The sequence below is a fragment of the Mastigoproctus giganteus genome, chromosome 7, assembly GCF_048544385.1.
Source record: "Mastigoproctus giganteus isolate SK-2022 chromosome 7, ASM4854438v1, whole genome shotgun sequence".
Lineage (NCBI taxonomy): Eukaryota > Metazoa > Arthropoda > Arachnida > Uropygi > Thelyphonidae > Mastigoproctus > Mastigoproctus giganteus.
Genome location: NC_143581.1, coordinates 159,932,636 through 159,948,593, shown reverse-complemented (window position 1 = coordinate 159,948,593; position 15,958 = coordinate 159,932,636). Strand labels below are relative to the sequence as shown.

The 15,958-nt window shown below is 39.7% G+C and overlaps 1 protein-coding gene across 1 annotated transcript in view; it reads right to left on the bottom strand.

Annotated features, from left to right (window-relative positions):
• Positions 1-11,505, bottom strand: part of LOC150083288 (uncharacterized) — an 83,246-nt gene extending 71,741 nt beyond the window's left edge. Inside the window, exon 1 of the mRNA XM_090378465.1 lies at positions 11,417-11,505. The gene's annotated coding sequence lies outside the window, so the exon portion shown is untranslated. The remainder of the gene's footprint in view (positions 1-11,416) is intronic.
• Between the last annotated feature and the right edge of the window lie 4,453 nt (positions 11,506-15,958).

The following is a 15,958-nucleotide window of genomic DNA, read 5'->3' as shown; positions in this document are numbered from 1 at the left end:
ACTGCACTGTCCAGCGATGTCGACTGGCTTCACTTCCTTGGATTATGTGTTTCTTAACTAATAGCATAACTTCTCCTCCCTTCCTACCCTGTCTAACCTTTCTGTAGACGTTGTACTCCCCAAATTCAAATTCCGCATTCCTTATATCCGTGTGACACCACGTCTCTGATATCCCAACAATATCCGCCTTTGTTGCTTTGAGCAATACCTCAAATTCATCAAATTTATTTACCAAACTCGTAGCATTGGTGTACATGCAAGTATACATGCACCTGTTCCTATACTTGTACCGCAATGACTCCCAGCAGTCTCTGAAATATCCTGCATCTTGTTTTCCAGGCTTTTGACGGGAGTAATGTGTCACAACACATTACTCCCGTCACCAGCTAGTTGTACGACACTTGTCCTTCTGTTGCTCCGGGAGAGCCTTAGCTCACCTCGATCATCGATGAGCTGTGGGTGTCCAACACCTCGCTGGCGGTTCATGTGGTTTCCCTCCTCAGTCCACTTTCCATAAGCACTAACCAAGACTGACCGTGAGCATCCCACCATCCATGCCGTATTGAATATCTCTGATCCAATCGTCTAGCCATTACAATTTGGCCATTGCCAAACTCGCTTAAGTACACTGCTTTTCCCATCTGAAGAAAAAGAGTAAAACTGATTAGGAGGCCGACCGGGCTAGCCGGGTGGGTAAAGTGCCTGCCTGGCAACCCAAAGGTCGCGGATTCGATTTCTGCCTTTGGCTTGGATCAATGTACTGCAAAAACCTTGGTAGGTGCATTATGGCCACAGAAGCCTATGCGCCAACAAATACCAAAAAAAAAAAAAAAACCTGATTAACAGAGCTCAGTATCAGGTGTTTTTTATACAGTGTCCCGACTCGTGCTCTAGTTCACCTGCAGTTGCTTCGATTTGCATAACGACTCGCTGGTCATAATGTTTTGGCTCATCGGTGATGACTTCCAAGTCAATGATGTTTTCACATAAAACATCTTTCGTGAGTGCAGGGTACACACGCTTTAATTTTTTCAAGTGTGATATTTTATTTTATAAGTTCAGTTCAAAGTATATGTATTTAATTTATATTTTGTACGTGAATACTTTTTATAAATAAAAAACTTTAAAAAATGTGTATATTGTTTCTAAGGCTGCTTGTGAAATCGATGTCCCGCATTGAAACACTAAGGTCCTTTTTATTTGCCAATAAATTTGTAAACTCATCACAGATTGTGTGTGAAAGGTAATTTGTTTTATCATGTCCATAATTTACATATTTTTCTATGTGATTTTTGAAAAATACGTCAAATTGACTAAAATATTACAAAAAACTTAAAAATATTTCCTTTACGTTCGGAATATACAGGGTGATTCACTACCAGTGCGACAAACTTGCAGGAGGTGTAAGGGGCACAAAGACGAATCGGAATCACATAGCATTGTAGGGTCCGAAATGCCTTCGTCATGCGGTAGAGAACGTTGAACGGGGGGGGTCGCGTGAACAGCGATCCCGCTGGAAGTCAGCATTTGCAAACCGTTTCTGTTGAAGAAACCAAGTAGCAAAAGTCCTCCGGAGTGGATAATCCGCAGACTCCAATGATTGGACGCGTTGCAGATGGTATAAACTCATTTGGTTTGTTGACAGTATCCTCCATACAGTGGATTGGAAAATACCCAATCGTTGGCCTATCGCTCGAGTACTCGTAGTCGGATTGCCTTCTGCAAGACGTAGGACATTGTCTGGCGTCCTCGTCGTTTGCTCTCGATTCATGGTACCTCTCGTGAAACAACCAGTCTCACGTAACCTTCTCATCATACGATTAAAATCGTATGATGAGGAGCACGCCTGATCATACGATACGATGAGAATAACCAAATATATGCCACTCGTACTTATGATAGCGTACACCTAAGAGGATGTTCTCTGTTTGCGTATGATTTTTTTTTTTTTTTTGTGGACGGCATATGCAAGAGGTATTTAAGGCAGCATATTCCCATTGTGTAATAACACGGCCTTAAGACTAACCTTAGTAGCGTGTATAAATAGTCGCCATTCTTCGGGAATGTGTCTCATGTTCATTGCTGCCATTAGACCAGCAACATCCTTACAAACAGTGAGTTCACCTTCTGTTTGACAGAATTTATCATAGTCTATTTCGAGTACGAAATGTTGTAACTTTCAGAATGATCTAAAAGATTCCACTGCTGTAGCCTCAAAGCCAAAAGCATTGCCTTATTCTTCGGCAGTTCGAGATCATTGATGAGGTCATTATGCTCACTTTCTGTGATCTTATGTGATTCAGAAGGATAAAGGATTGGACAAAATGGTGGATCCCTTGATGTAGACGGCTTCTGTACGTCTTCGTGTATATCATCAGTGTCTTCGTCTTCATCAGTGTACAGAAAAATAGTCGATTGGTTCAGGAATAGACAGTACTTCACCGCGAGGCATGGAAATAAATACAGATGGTATATTTGGGTACTTCACTGTCCACTTTTTCTACATCCACTTTTCTAATAGGAGGCACCATACAGAAGTAAGTCTGTGAAGTGATTTGTTGGCTCCCTCCATATCATTGGGCGCTGCGAAAGGCATAAAACGTCCCTTTCGATTCACCCACGGGTTTGGGTTTTGATGAACAGGTAGTGCAGCATATGTGTGAAGCCCAGTTCTTGTCCTGGTCACCTACTTTACACAGTACAAGAAGTAGGCCTATTTTATGGCTCGAGTTAAGGGATGCTTTCTTGAAGCTAATGTGATTTCTCCGCATACGTAACTGAAGTCATCCAGACTATTCACACAATTACGGGGCATTATAAGACAACACAAATACTGCTCAAAAAAGTAGGAATCTCACGGAGAACAGCCGTTAACTGAGAACAAATCACCCAGTACCTAGCCGTATCGAAGATTACTGCAACAGAGTTGAAGACGCATTTGAGGCGAGAACTTATGTGTTACAGAGCGAGGCGACAATTGCCGAACACGTAATAAGAGTGTGGTGAAACTGAAACTGCGGCGTTGCCAAGAGCAGTAGTTGATAATGTAGAGTAACTCGCAAATAAGAAACGCCAACTGTAATTCGAAAACAAGAGCCAACCCACAAATTTTAATGTTAATTTTCGTGTTCAGCAGCATGAAATTAGTCAAAATATTGACTAATTTCATGGGTATTTTCGTTTTTGGAATATTTTTTGCATTGACCAGCATTATGAGTCAAGAAAGAGGATTTACAAAAGTTCCCTAGGGACGTGGGTTATTTCCGAAGGACTATGTACTAGCAGGTGTATACTTTCGCTTTGCACTCAGCGCGTACCGTACATCTCCAATGTTAGTCAAGGCGCTATTATAAAAGTAATCGCCTGAATGCCGTTTGTATAACGCAGTGAAAATCTCGAGGAGGACATTTTGATGAAAAATCAGTTTAGTTGTTAATATTAATTATTTCAATATTTTTTGCTGTAAAGTTTTTCAATGCTTAATAAAAAATCTTAAAATACTTTATAAAGTGTTTTTTTTTTTCTTTTTAATATTGAATCTTACTAATTTCAAAAAAATTAACGAAACTGTAATTCCAAACTTTTAGGCGGGAGTGTATATATATATATATATACACACATACAAAATGCGGAGAGAAATCACCCCGATGTCCTTGTCCAACAGAAAAAGGCAGATGGCAGCATTTTTTTTTTTTTTTTTTGGTATGGAGGATGTTTTCCTGGGAATCATTTGGAGCCGTCATGTCCCTAGACTGCACTCTAATTTCTATAAACTACCTATCCATTGTGGCTGATCAGGTGCACCTCTTCATGGTGGGTCACTTCCCAGATGGCACAGGTACATTCAAGCAGGATAATACTTTCTGCCACATTGCTCATCCTGTTTAAGAATGGTTTGCCAAACACGAAAGTGGATTCCAGGTGCTACCTTGGCCGCCGAATTCGTTTTCTTTTTTATATAAACCCCAAACACGAGAGGTATTAGAACCTGTAGTACTTAGCACCGTGCTTGGGTTAGAGGTTGAGAAGACGAAAGAAGATATTTGTTGACATTGGACTTGAACTTCTGTAGACTGTAATTTTCAGGAAATACGTATGAAGGAAGGTTGTTCCAGAAAACGGCAGCTGAATGAATAAACGAGGAAGATGAAAAGTTGGTACTGTGAGTTTGAAGTTGGCCAGTAAATGGATGTTGGCTGGTGGCAGCACGTGTTTGGACCGTTTTGAAAGAGAGTGCGGGAATTACAGAAGCCAATTCAGAAGAACAGTGCCCTGGAAGTATCTGTAAAACAGGCATGCAGCAGAAACAGTAGGTCTATGAGAGAGCGAGTGGAGAGACTCTGTTAGAGATGAATCATTAATTAACATAACTGCCCTCTTCTGAATGGAATCAAGAAGCCTGAGAGAGGTTTTGGGGGTACCACCCCAGTTGTGGGAACAATATTCCATTGCAGGCAGATTTGGGATTTATACAGAGTGAGCAGCTGTTTGGAAGAAAAATAACGCCGAGAGCGAAAGAGAAAACCAAGTTTTTTAGATGCGGAGGAAGCAATATTTGTAATGAGCTTGTGCCAAGAGAGATTAGGAGTCGGGGTAATCCCCAAAAGAGATATACCATTTTGCCTAGAAATTGGAGTGTCACTAAAGATAAGCATAGGAGCAGAAGAATCCTTTTTATTATTATTATTATTAGCCATATGGTGCAAGGAAGCCTAAGGCTTTTGCTGCGCCAGCCAAAAAAAAAAAAAAAAAAAAAAAATCTGAGTTACCCCTGAGAGACAGTCATAAATAGAAGGAAATCACCAAGAAAGAGAAGAATGATGATATCCAGCTCAGGACCCTGGTGTGCCAAGCCCATACTCACCAGATGTGAGCCCCTGGGGGGTTTTTGCGAGATTTAAGACAAGACTGAGTTTTAGAAGGGTTGAAATCAACAAGGTTGTCTTTGCCCCACTGGAGAATTACCTGAAGATCGGCATTTAAGGAAATAGTAGCAGATTTTCGAGAAATTGAAGCTGATTGAGCAGGACAAGGTTTCTCAAAATGGAAAGTGGAATGCAATGTGCTATCATCGGCAAAACTACGGATAGGATTTCCAGTCAATGGAAGAAGGTCATTAATATACAAGAGGAAAAGAGTGGGGAAAAGAACTGAACCTTGGGGGATACCGGCATTAGTGGAGAAGTTAGAAGACATAGAGCCATCTACCATCACCCTCAGTGAGCGATCACAGAGAAAACTCGGTAACCAATTACTAAAAACAGTTAGCAAACCATAAGACGGAAGCTTGTTTAGAAAACCTTTATGCCAAACACGAATGAAAGCCTTTGAGATGTCAAGAACAACTACTTGTGTGTCCCCGAACTTTTCCATAAATGGGTAACATAAGCAAGAATATCACCAGGGGATCGACACTGACGGAATCCATACTGGCGATCGTTGATCAGACGGAAGGTTTCTAGGTAGTTTAAGAGTTGGCGGTTAATTGATTTCTCCATTACTTTAGGAAGAGTAAGTAATTGCAATGGTACGATAATTGGATGGGAGGGATTTGTCACCCTTTTTGGAACTGGCTGGGTATGAGCAAATTTCCAAGCAGAAGGAAAAACACCTTTGGAATAAGAAAGTGAAAAAAGGTGGCAAAGAATAGTAGTAAGTTCAGGAGCACAGGTTTTGAGAACAAGTGGAGAAATACCATCGGGACCTGGAGCTTTCTTATCATCAAGATTCGTCAAAATCCTTCTGACATTTTTTTGACGGAAGACCACAGGAGGCATTGAATGGAGCGTGTTTGGAATGGTGGGAGGTGTTTTACCAAGATCATTAATACAGGAGTTGGAAGAAAAATGAGATGCTAGCAGATCAGCTTCCTTGGCTGAAGTGGCAACAGAACCATCTGGTTTGGACAGAGGTGGGAGCAGAGATGGGCTTAAGTTGCGGCCAATAGCTTTGGCAAGAGACCAGAATGCTTGGCTACCATTAGGGCAAGAAGCAAGTTTTCTACTCTTAGCCTGTTCAAACTCTAGTTTGGACTGATTAATAACTGCTTTACAATTGTTGCGAGCTTTGGTGTAGGCAGAAAATGAAATTGGAGAATTAGAAACAAGCCAATTACGATATGCAACATTCTTCTCTTGAACAGCCTTAGCACATTTATTGGAAAACAAAGGTTTAGTTAAAGGACGAGATTTTAAAGTGGAGTGTGGGATAAAGGATTCCATTCCTGCAAGAATAATTTCACTGACACGTTCTGAGCAAACGTTGACATCAGAAGTTTTGAAACAATAATCTGACCAAAGAAAAGAAAAGAAGTCTCGCAGGTCATCCCATTTTGCATTCTTGTAATGCCAAACAACACGAGGTTAGGAATAGCCATGAGATAAAGGCTCCATTGTAGAAGAGACGATCACCAAGTTGTGATCTGAAGTGCCTAAAGGACCTCTCACTTCGACCGTGTACTTAGAAGGGCTGTTTGTGAGAAAAAGATCAAGCGTGTTGGCTGTATGCTTAGGATTATCCGGTATTCTTGTAGGTAAATGAACAATCTGTGCAAGGTCATTAGTAATTGCAAAAGCCTCAGCATCTCGATCAGCTGGGTCGGTGTGACTAGAAAACGGAAGCCAGCTGGAGTTGTGAACATTAAAATCACAAAGGAAAATTACCTCACTGTTAGAAAAGTTGGACTGGAGAAAGTCAAGTTGCAAAGAGAGGAAGTCAATGAGCTCCAAGTGATTAGTGGAATTGGACATCGTTGAGATTAGAGCTGAGACCACGTATATTTGTGAAATGAATTACGAAGTGCTTGGGAGATTTAGATCTTTTCGCAGATAAGCTTGCTCTATTAGTTTGACAATTCATGGTATATTCAATAGGAAGAAAAAGTGGGTGGGACATGCTGCATGAAGTAATGAAATTTTTGGATATGGCGTACATAGGGTAAGAATATACCCAGATCCTTGGCATAACGTGGCCTCAACAATGCTCCCCACATACACAGTACTCGGACTCCCTCCAGTCACTATCTGGCAGAGTAGAGGTAACAAGATTGTACACTAGCTGATCCGGAAGTCTCCTAGAGAGTTACCAATAGGTTCAGTTCGGTCCGGTGTACTAACTAGCGGTCGGCCTGCAAACACCGTTTTAGAGCTGTACCCTCTAAATGTAAGGAATATTGGATCTCGCCACGATGTTCATCATAACCTCAAAAGTCATCAATCATACTGCATGATGGAAGAGATAGGGAATGTTTGATATGAATCCCACATAACATCTCTGGAATTATGTCGATTGACAGATCTGGCGTTTGGAGTCTCCACCACTGACTATTGCAGATCTACGACACGCAGTCCAGTAGACAGGGCGAACACACCTCCTGGAAACGTAGAGGCCTTATAGAGTCCATGCCTCGCCGTGTGGCGGCAGTATTGGCAGCAAGAGGAGGGTATACTTACTGAATTTAGGTAGGTGGTAATAATGTTTTTACTAAACAGTTTATATTGCTACTAAATTACGTAATGGAACTAAATTGAAAACTTTATTTGAAATAATAATCTGCAATTTAATTTAAATTGCACAGCTTTAATAGAGAAAACATCTTTCGCATCTAAAATATTGAGAGGTACATCAAAAGAAGAAGGAAAAAAAGTAATTTCACACAAATTCAATGCAGAAACGAAATTCTGGTTACATGAAAACAAATATTAATAATACGTATAAAAAATTATGATAAAGCTTACGCAATTAGAAAATACCAAACATTTGCATGTCCGGTATTTGCTCACTTCAGGGGTAGCCTCACAATTTTCCAACAAATGGGGGGGGGGGGTAATAAAGCAGTTCGAGTGGGAATCATTAAGGTTTAATTATAATATAGCAGTAAAAAAAAAAAAAAACCACCATTATTTTGATCTATAGTTCATTTAGTCCCTATCCTTCTGGCTCACTTACCAGACTGTCCGGATCAAAATCGGACACTTAGCAATTTTACGTATACTGTACAATACCGAGAACCAATGGACTCTTGGTTCTGCTCCGTTCTTATGAGTTCCGAAATGATTTTATCACTTATACAGTATATGATGAACCATGGAAAGGAGTGCACTTTTATTTTATTTATTTTCTGTATTATTGTTTTTACCAGGGGATTCAAAATCTGTTTTAATTATTTCCAATAGCTTTAGTTTCTTCGCTATTTTTAATAAGTATAATTACATAAAATAAAACAATGTTTTTTGGCAGGGCTGTACCTCGATCCCCCCCCCTTCCCACACAGTTGGTGCACCTATGTGATACACTCCAAAGCAGTGCTATTCAAAAGTGTGATCCGCGGACTGGTGCCTGTCCGCGATGAGATAAGTACAGAAATCGAGAGCGTTTATTAACTTTCGTAGCAATTTGAAATTGCCTCGTTTTGTTATACAGGGTATAGACCAGTTTGGGTGTTGTCAAACTCATGTGGTGAGTCGCATATGGCGTGGGCTGCATATAAGTCATGCGCAGTAGGACCACGTTACAACATGTGCTATTGTAAAGTTAAGTTTATCAACTGTAAACCAAAAGTGTATAAAAATCTGAGAAAATGTAAGCATTTCTTATTTTATAACGTATTTTTTCAATCATTTTAATTTTTAATCAAATCTGTTTTGTGATTTATAGTTTAACAGTATTATCTAAATTGGGGAAGTAAAATTTATTATTTATTTTTAACCCTAATTTATAGATGGCGAAACAAGGTGCACTAGACTTTGTCAAGAAAAGACGCGCCCTTTCTGAAAGCGACAGTAGTAGTAAACGAAATGATGACGATGGAAGCGAATCAAAAAAAAAAAAAAAAATGAAAACCAAAGAGTTCGCTACAAGTTTTACTTGGAAGTATGATCCCTCATATACTGAGTTTGGTTTGTAGACATAACTGATGGTGAAGTGCTAAAACCACAGTAATGTGAGGAGGCGTACTGGCTAATGAAGCAACGAAACCTTAAGTGGAATTTACATACAAAACATAAAGAAATAAGTTCAAAAGAATTCTTGGAAATCAGGAGCATTCGATAAAAAACTGATAGAAGCAGACATTCGATATTGGTTATTCCCTTCTACTTTAGTGTCTCTCTCTCTTTCTCAGGGTAACTCGGGAATTTTTTTTTTTTTTTTGGCTGGTGCAGCATAAGTCTCTGGCTTCCTTGCACTGTAGATAATATTAATAATAATTTCACATATAAATATTGGTGCTTTGAGAGCTTATAAAGTGGCACTTCAGTTAGCTAAGATTAACAAACCATATACAATTGCAAAGACATTAATGAAAGACTGCCAAATGTTTGCTTAAAAATTTTGGGTGAATCTGCGGCAGAGAAGGTAGCTCAAGTGCCACGTTCCAATGGCACAGCGCGACATATTCAGGAACTGGCTAATGATATGGAAGACCAACTCATTGAACAAATAAAGCTAGTGTAGGTTTTTTCTCTCTAAAAGCTCTAATATTTCCTATTTTAATCGTGTTTGATTTAGGGCCTCTGACTGCTAATGGAAGTTCCAAATCCGGTTAGAAAACTCAGTAGGGTGACAACTCACTCCAGACACTAGTAATGGTTAAGGCATTTTTAATAAATGCATTCATTACACTAATGAGGTTTCACAATTTCTATTTCAATGAAGTACTATTTCTATATATGCTAATTACGGGAAGGGTCCCTCCAAATACACTGGTCAGGTCCAGAACGCCATACGCAAGGATCAAACGAACCGCGATTGAAACATGTCTCTTGTTAGCATAGTAATAACTCATTCCTGGTCCTTGCAGTTTTTCGTTTCAGATGAAAAAAAAAAAAAGAAAGCCAAATCTAGCGCGATAGGCGTTAAAAACGACAACACTGTCCATAGCCAGACTGTTATGCAATAAATTTGTGTATCGTAAAATAAAACATATTACCCTCTGACAACAATCAGAGGCTATAAATGCACACAAAAAATATAAATTCGCCAACACTAAAATAAAATCAGACTGATGTATATTTAATATTTGTCACTGGTGTTGCTGAATATTTCACGACTATCTTTTATTTACTAATATTTCTATAAGCTCGGAATCAGTGTAAACAATACTCGGGTGGTGGCCAGTCGCTGGTTCGATAAGAATGAGTTACATTTAATTTAAAAAACTTGCTCGTTTATGAATTAAAACAGTGAATTGTCTTAAGAAATGAATGTGTCTTCCAAATTTTGCGGGGCCCCATTTAAGCTCGGCTCCAATGCCACTGGGTTTTGTGTCGCGTTCCAGCTTCAACTCAGTAAATAAAATAAAGAATAATAAAAAAAATTATTTACACAATAAGGAGCACAATTATTCAAATAAAGATACATCACCATTACAATACAGTACAACTTTATAGCGATGCGTACTGCGTTCGGCAGGGTGAGAGGGTTTGCTCAGCCATACAGCGGGAGCCAGACGAAAGTAATTAATTTTCATACATGTATACCCCACCTTATGTCTGGCCCATACCTAAAGTGGGGTATACATGTGTGAAAATTAAATTACCTGGCCAAAATTTCCACACGTTTATAAATTATACAGACTTTGCTGTTCACATATTATGAATTAAAAAAAATAATAACATTATTTTTGTCTGCGTCCTTTGTACTCATTAATAAAATGCTAATCATATTTTCTAAACATATGTAAAAAAAATATCATTGTTTCGATTTCACAGCAGCCCTTTAACTTAAAAAAAAAAAAAAACCTTTTTCCTTCTCTTTTTATTTATACTGTATTTTTTTTCATCTATTTCCCCCCCCCCCCCCCCCCTTTCGTCTAATTTTAGTTTTTCTGCCAAGCGCGGGGTGCAATCGGCCTAAGACCGGCTTGCCTGTCGGCGCGAGGTGGAATTTTCTTGATTGCATCCAGCCACATTAAAACTGCATCCGTCGTAACGTAATTTTATTGCAATAATGAAAATGTAAACACAAACTTTTCACTTACCACTGAGCGGCTGTAATCGAGTAAAATAAAGAAATTATTTGCTATGGCTATAAAATCAAGAGTGAAACTTTTCTCCAACATCCTGTGATATTGTTGTGGGCCTCTCCTTCCACCCCTTCTGTTTATTTTAATGATGTAACGGACACAATATATTAGAATGGCGAAACTCGCATACTCCTAAACGTATCGATAAAATCCGCAAAAAATAAGAAATAAAATTTAATCCTTCGCTTTAATACATTTAATTAGCACATTTTTAAAGTAATAGAAATGAAGTTTATTTCCGCAACAGCGAAAGCAAATAAATGTAATTCGACAGAATGTTGTACCTCTTTAGAAAGCAGAAGACAGTTAAGGCATAAAGACGTTTCCTTTTAACTTTGCATATTTCATTTATATTCTAAATATATAACGCACATAATGAAAACAGTTACATACCTGGATGGACCTTTAAAAATCTTAAATGGAACAAATTCATTTCACAACGTTTTTTTTTTAGTCACTCTTTGGACTAAGACACTAGTATGACAATACAGTACACATTTTCATGAGCACGTTATTACTTACGTCTTATAGTGATAGATTGATTAAAATTATTGTTCGTTCATTGCATATGTAACGCATACACTTTGTTGACACCACTGAGAATGGTACTGAATCTCCTTACACAGCATAACGTATTAATACGCCCATAGAATATCTTGCTACTCTGTGAATACGCTCTAAGCCTGCCCATAGCATTTTTTGTCGATATAACAAAAATGTAATTTTAAAAATATGTATCAGTATATATAAAAAATATGTACAGTATATTTTAAAAAATATTAATGTTAATTTATCATTTTGTAATATTTGATCGGTACGATATGAAAAGAAACTAACTTGTGATAAACTTCCGTTTTTTAAAGTTTGTTAATTTATTAGCAACGGAATTCATGCTCTACTCCGGCATTTATTCTTGAAGTTTTAAAAATATACTCATATTTTTCCTGACGCTACTTTTCAACTGGTTCCCATATTTATTTCTAGGAAGGAAACAGAGACTTTTTTCAGATTTCGATGCCGATGATGAACCTGACACTGTCGCCCATGTTTGAAAAACACTGCATTCCAAAGTCAAAGTGAAAATATTGATCATGGGAGTGCCGTCAGTTTTACTTCCGAACGGATTTAAAATAAAATTAACAGGAAAAATCTGTAATGTTTATTGCGCGAGGTGATCCGATTGAGGCAAGGGCTTGAATGGTAATAATAATAGGGTTTTTAGGAGCATCAGCAACTAAGGACATATTGCTCCTAAAAATAGTGCATACTGTCTCTAAATTGCGTGTGTTCTGTGGTCGATTTTCTCTTTACTGGATGAAAAATCCGGTCATGGGGAGAAAACTAATTCACCAGGTTGTGAAAAAGGCACATAAAAACTCCTCACGTCATCGACGGGACTCGAACTTGGGTCTTTTAAATCCGTTGTGGGGAATATGGCAATTCTACCAATTGTGCTACTCACAAGAACGTCTTGAATGGTTTGAGCAGGCTCAATGCTGAAGGGATCCTCCTCCTCTTGTTCAAACAGACCTATTATATTAGGATCACTGGGATGTTAATTCAACTACCCATGTGTGTATTGTGTCTGTAAATTGTGTGTTATCTGGTCGATTTGCTTAATGAAAAACCTGTTTTACTGGGGGGGGGGGAGAAAACATTGCTATTTAAGCCTGAAATCAACTAGCTCAGCTGGAGTGAAAAAGCCCATAAAAGTTCCTCTCGGCACTGACGGGATTCGAACCCGGGCCTTTTTGACCCAGTGAGGGGAGGACGGTGACAATACCACTATGCTACTCACACAGACTTCCTCTTGCTCAGATTATGAACATGAGGGGGGCATAAATGGTTGTAGTTGTAGAATGCCCTGCTGGGTAGCAGAGTTATTATTATTATTATTAGCCGTATGGTGCAAGGAAGCCTGAGACTTATCCTGCACCAGCTAAAAAAAATTTTTCTGATTACCCTGAGAGAGAGAGAGAGAGAGAGAGAGAGAGAGAGAGAAGGGAATCACCAAGAAAGAGAAGAATGATGATGTCCAGCTCAGGACCCTGGGTGTGCCAAGACCATACTCACCAGATGTGAGCCCCTGGGAGTTGGTAGGATCGCCATCCTCCCCGGCACTGGGTGGAAAAGGCCTGAGTTCAATTTCCATCAATAATGGGAAAAAATTTTATGGTTTTTTTTCACATGTCTAAGTTATACGGTATGAGGCAAGGGTAGCATGGTTTTTCTCCCAGAAACTCGGATTTTTCATTCAGTAAATAGTAAGTCAACCTCAGAAATCCTGAAGCATTGGCAACTAAGGCCATGTCACAAACAATATACACAAAGCAACATGGCCTTAGTTGCCAATGCTCCTAAAACCTAATAGCAACAACAATAGTTGTACACTGGTGTGCAAAACTTAAGGACCAACACTATTTCTAAAGGTTACAACCACAAAACCAAACGAAACAGCCTGTGGTGATTTGCATAACTGTAGCCATTCAGTAAAAAGCTGGTGCACATGCAAAAATTTGAATTGTAATGAGAGGGCTCACATAAACAGATAAAAGCAGCAGTTATGTGCAAATTACCGAATGGTGAGCACAATTGTTACAGACGTTCGATCTGTTTCATACAGTGTTACAGACAACAAAATGGTCAGTAGACAACATCTGGATGACTTTACCCGAGGGTGAATAATTGGGAACCTCGAGGAAGGTCGAAATGCGAGGAGTGTGGCTGCAGAGTTCGGTATGACCCATAGCATCAGCTTACATGCGTGGTCGGCCTTCAGAATGACAGGTACAGCTGTTTGAAGGACCAGTGGTCGTCATCCACGAAAAACAATGCCCAATGATGACCGCTATATACTCCTACAGGCCTAGAGGGACTGACACCAGACAGCGGGATCCATTGCGAACCAATTGCACGGGACGCAGGATATCATGGTTTAATGTGGCCAGGCGACTTCACAAAGGTGGACTGTTTGCCTGACGACCAGTACTGTGTGTCCCTATAACACCCGCCCACCTGAGACACCGTTTACAGTGGTGCATTGAACACAAGGACTAGACAGCAGCGCAATGGGGTAACGTACTCTTTACTGATGAGAGTAGATTCAGTCTCAGCAGCGATTCTGGACGTCAGCTAATCTGGCAAGAGGTTGGCTCATGGTATCACCCCGCAAACATCACTGAAAGGAATCGATATGGCGGTCGATGAGTTCTCGTCTGGGACGGCGTTTATCTTGGATGGACATACACAATTCCAGATACTGGAAGGTAGTACTGTAACTGGTTCACGCTACTGTACTGAGGTAATCCTTCCCCCATAACTCTGGGCTAATGACACCTGTTCCGAGGTGCCATTAGCCCAGAGTTATGGATGATGCCATACTCCTTGCACTGCAGCTGTTGATATGATTTTGGAAAGTGAGTATATTGTTCGTATGGATTGGCCTGCCGTTCCACCAATCTAAATCCCATCGAACATATATGGGATATTCTCAGGAGAAACCTAGCAGCATGTTCACACCCACCAGAAAATTTTCACCAGCTGAAGATACTGCTGACAGAGGAATTGATGATGTTACCCAAAGAACTTATCAACAACATTGTTCTAAGTATGGACAGGCAGTGCAAAGCCTGCATCGACATTAGGGGTGGCCATATCTCCTACTGAGGACCACCTCTTCCCTTTGTTCCATCTTTGGCAGTGATGCATCTGTATTATGGCAGCCAGTGCTATGTTGCCATTTTTGAATAAAGTCCCTCTGTACCATTTTTTTTTCCATTGTTATGTCGGTGTTGTTTCCTTCATCATTTCTCTTCATCATTTCTCATGAGGTTCCTTTGGTATGCTTTTCCTGTATCCAGGCCTCCTATGAGAAGCTACATGTGAAAACCTGACTGGTCCTTAAGTTTTGCACATCAGTGTAGAACAGATGTGCAGATTTTTTCCTTCAGCCAGCGGGTAGTTGATTGCTGGAACAAACTCTGATCTGTCATTGTGGAAGTTGATAACTTAAATAAATTCAAAGAACTGAACAAACTTTTGGGGCAAATGGGTGAAATGGAAAGTTTTTTTGGCTGATGCTGTATAAGCTTGTTTTCTTGCATTATATGCCTCTAGTAATGCTAATGCTAAATTGATCTACCACCTCGCAGAGCCACTCATTATGCAAATTATTCATGCCTATAAAAAGACTGTTGGGACCACATCACCTTATTCCCGTTTTTTGGCTTGCCCAGTACTCAGGATGGCAAATCATCTTTTGTTTAGATGATCCTTTGAGATGGCAGGCTGTTGGACAAATTGAAGCCAATCAGTTTTAGGTGGAGGTAGCTGTCTCTTGAGGTTGCTGCAGCCACAAGTGAAAATATTTCCAACCAGACTGTGATAAGAAGGCACAATTCAAGTTGACTCAACACAAGGAAGCCAATGGTTTTTATTCCATTAACCCCAAACCACTGCACAGAGTTCGTTGCAAGCGCTGCCATGAATGTGACTTGGAGTTCTGACAAACAGGGTACTGTTGTTCTGATGAGTCCCCTTTTAGCTTAGATTCTAGATGTTTTCATCTGGAGATGAGTAATGTGGTACCATTCCTCCAACATCACATTGGAGAAATGGACACTTACAGTGGAGGCAGTGTCTTTGTGTGGGGCAGAATAATGATCAATGTCCACACCCCATTTCATGTGTTTGATAAGGGTATCATTAATTAATTTAATTAAATTTTCTGTTTATACTCCAGCACGAAAACAAGTCGGTAGAGTTTACAATAAATCGTCAATACAAATATTTATCGTATTTAGTAGTCATGGGTTTGAACCCCCAGTCCACTCAAGGAATGCGTGCTATGCACTCTTGCTCCTGACCACTTGGTTACATCAGGCTTTACTGTGCAGAGGTGCTGAGAACAGATGTCAAACCCAATGTGCAACTTTT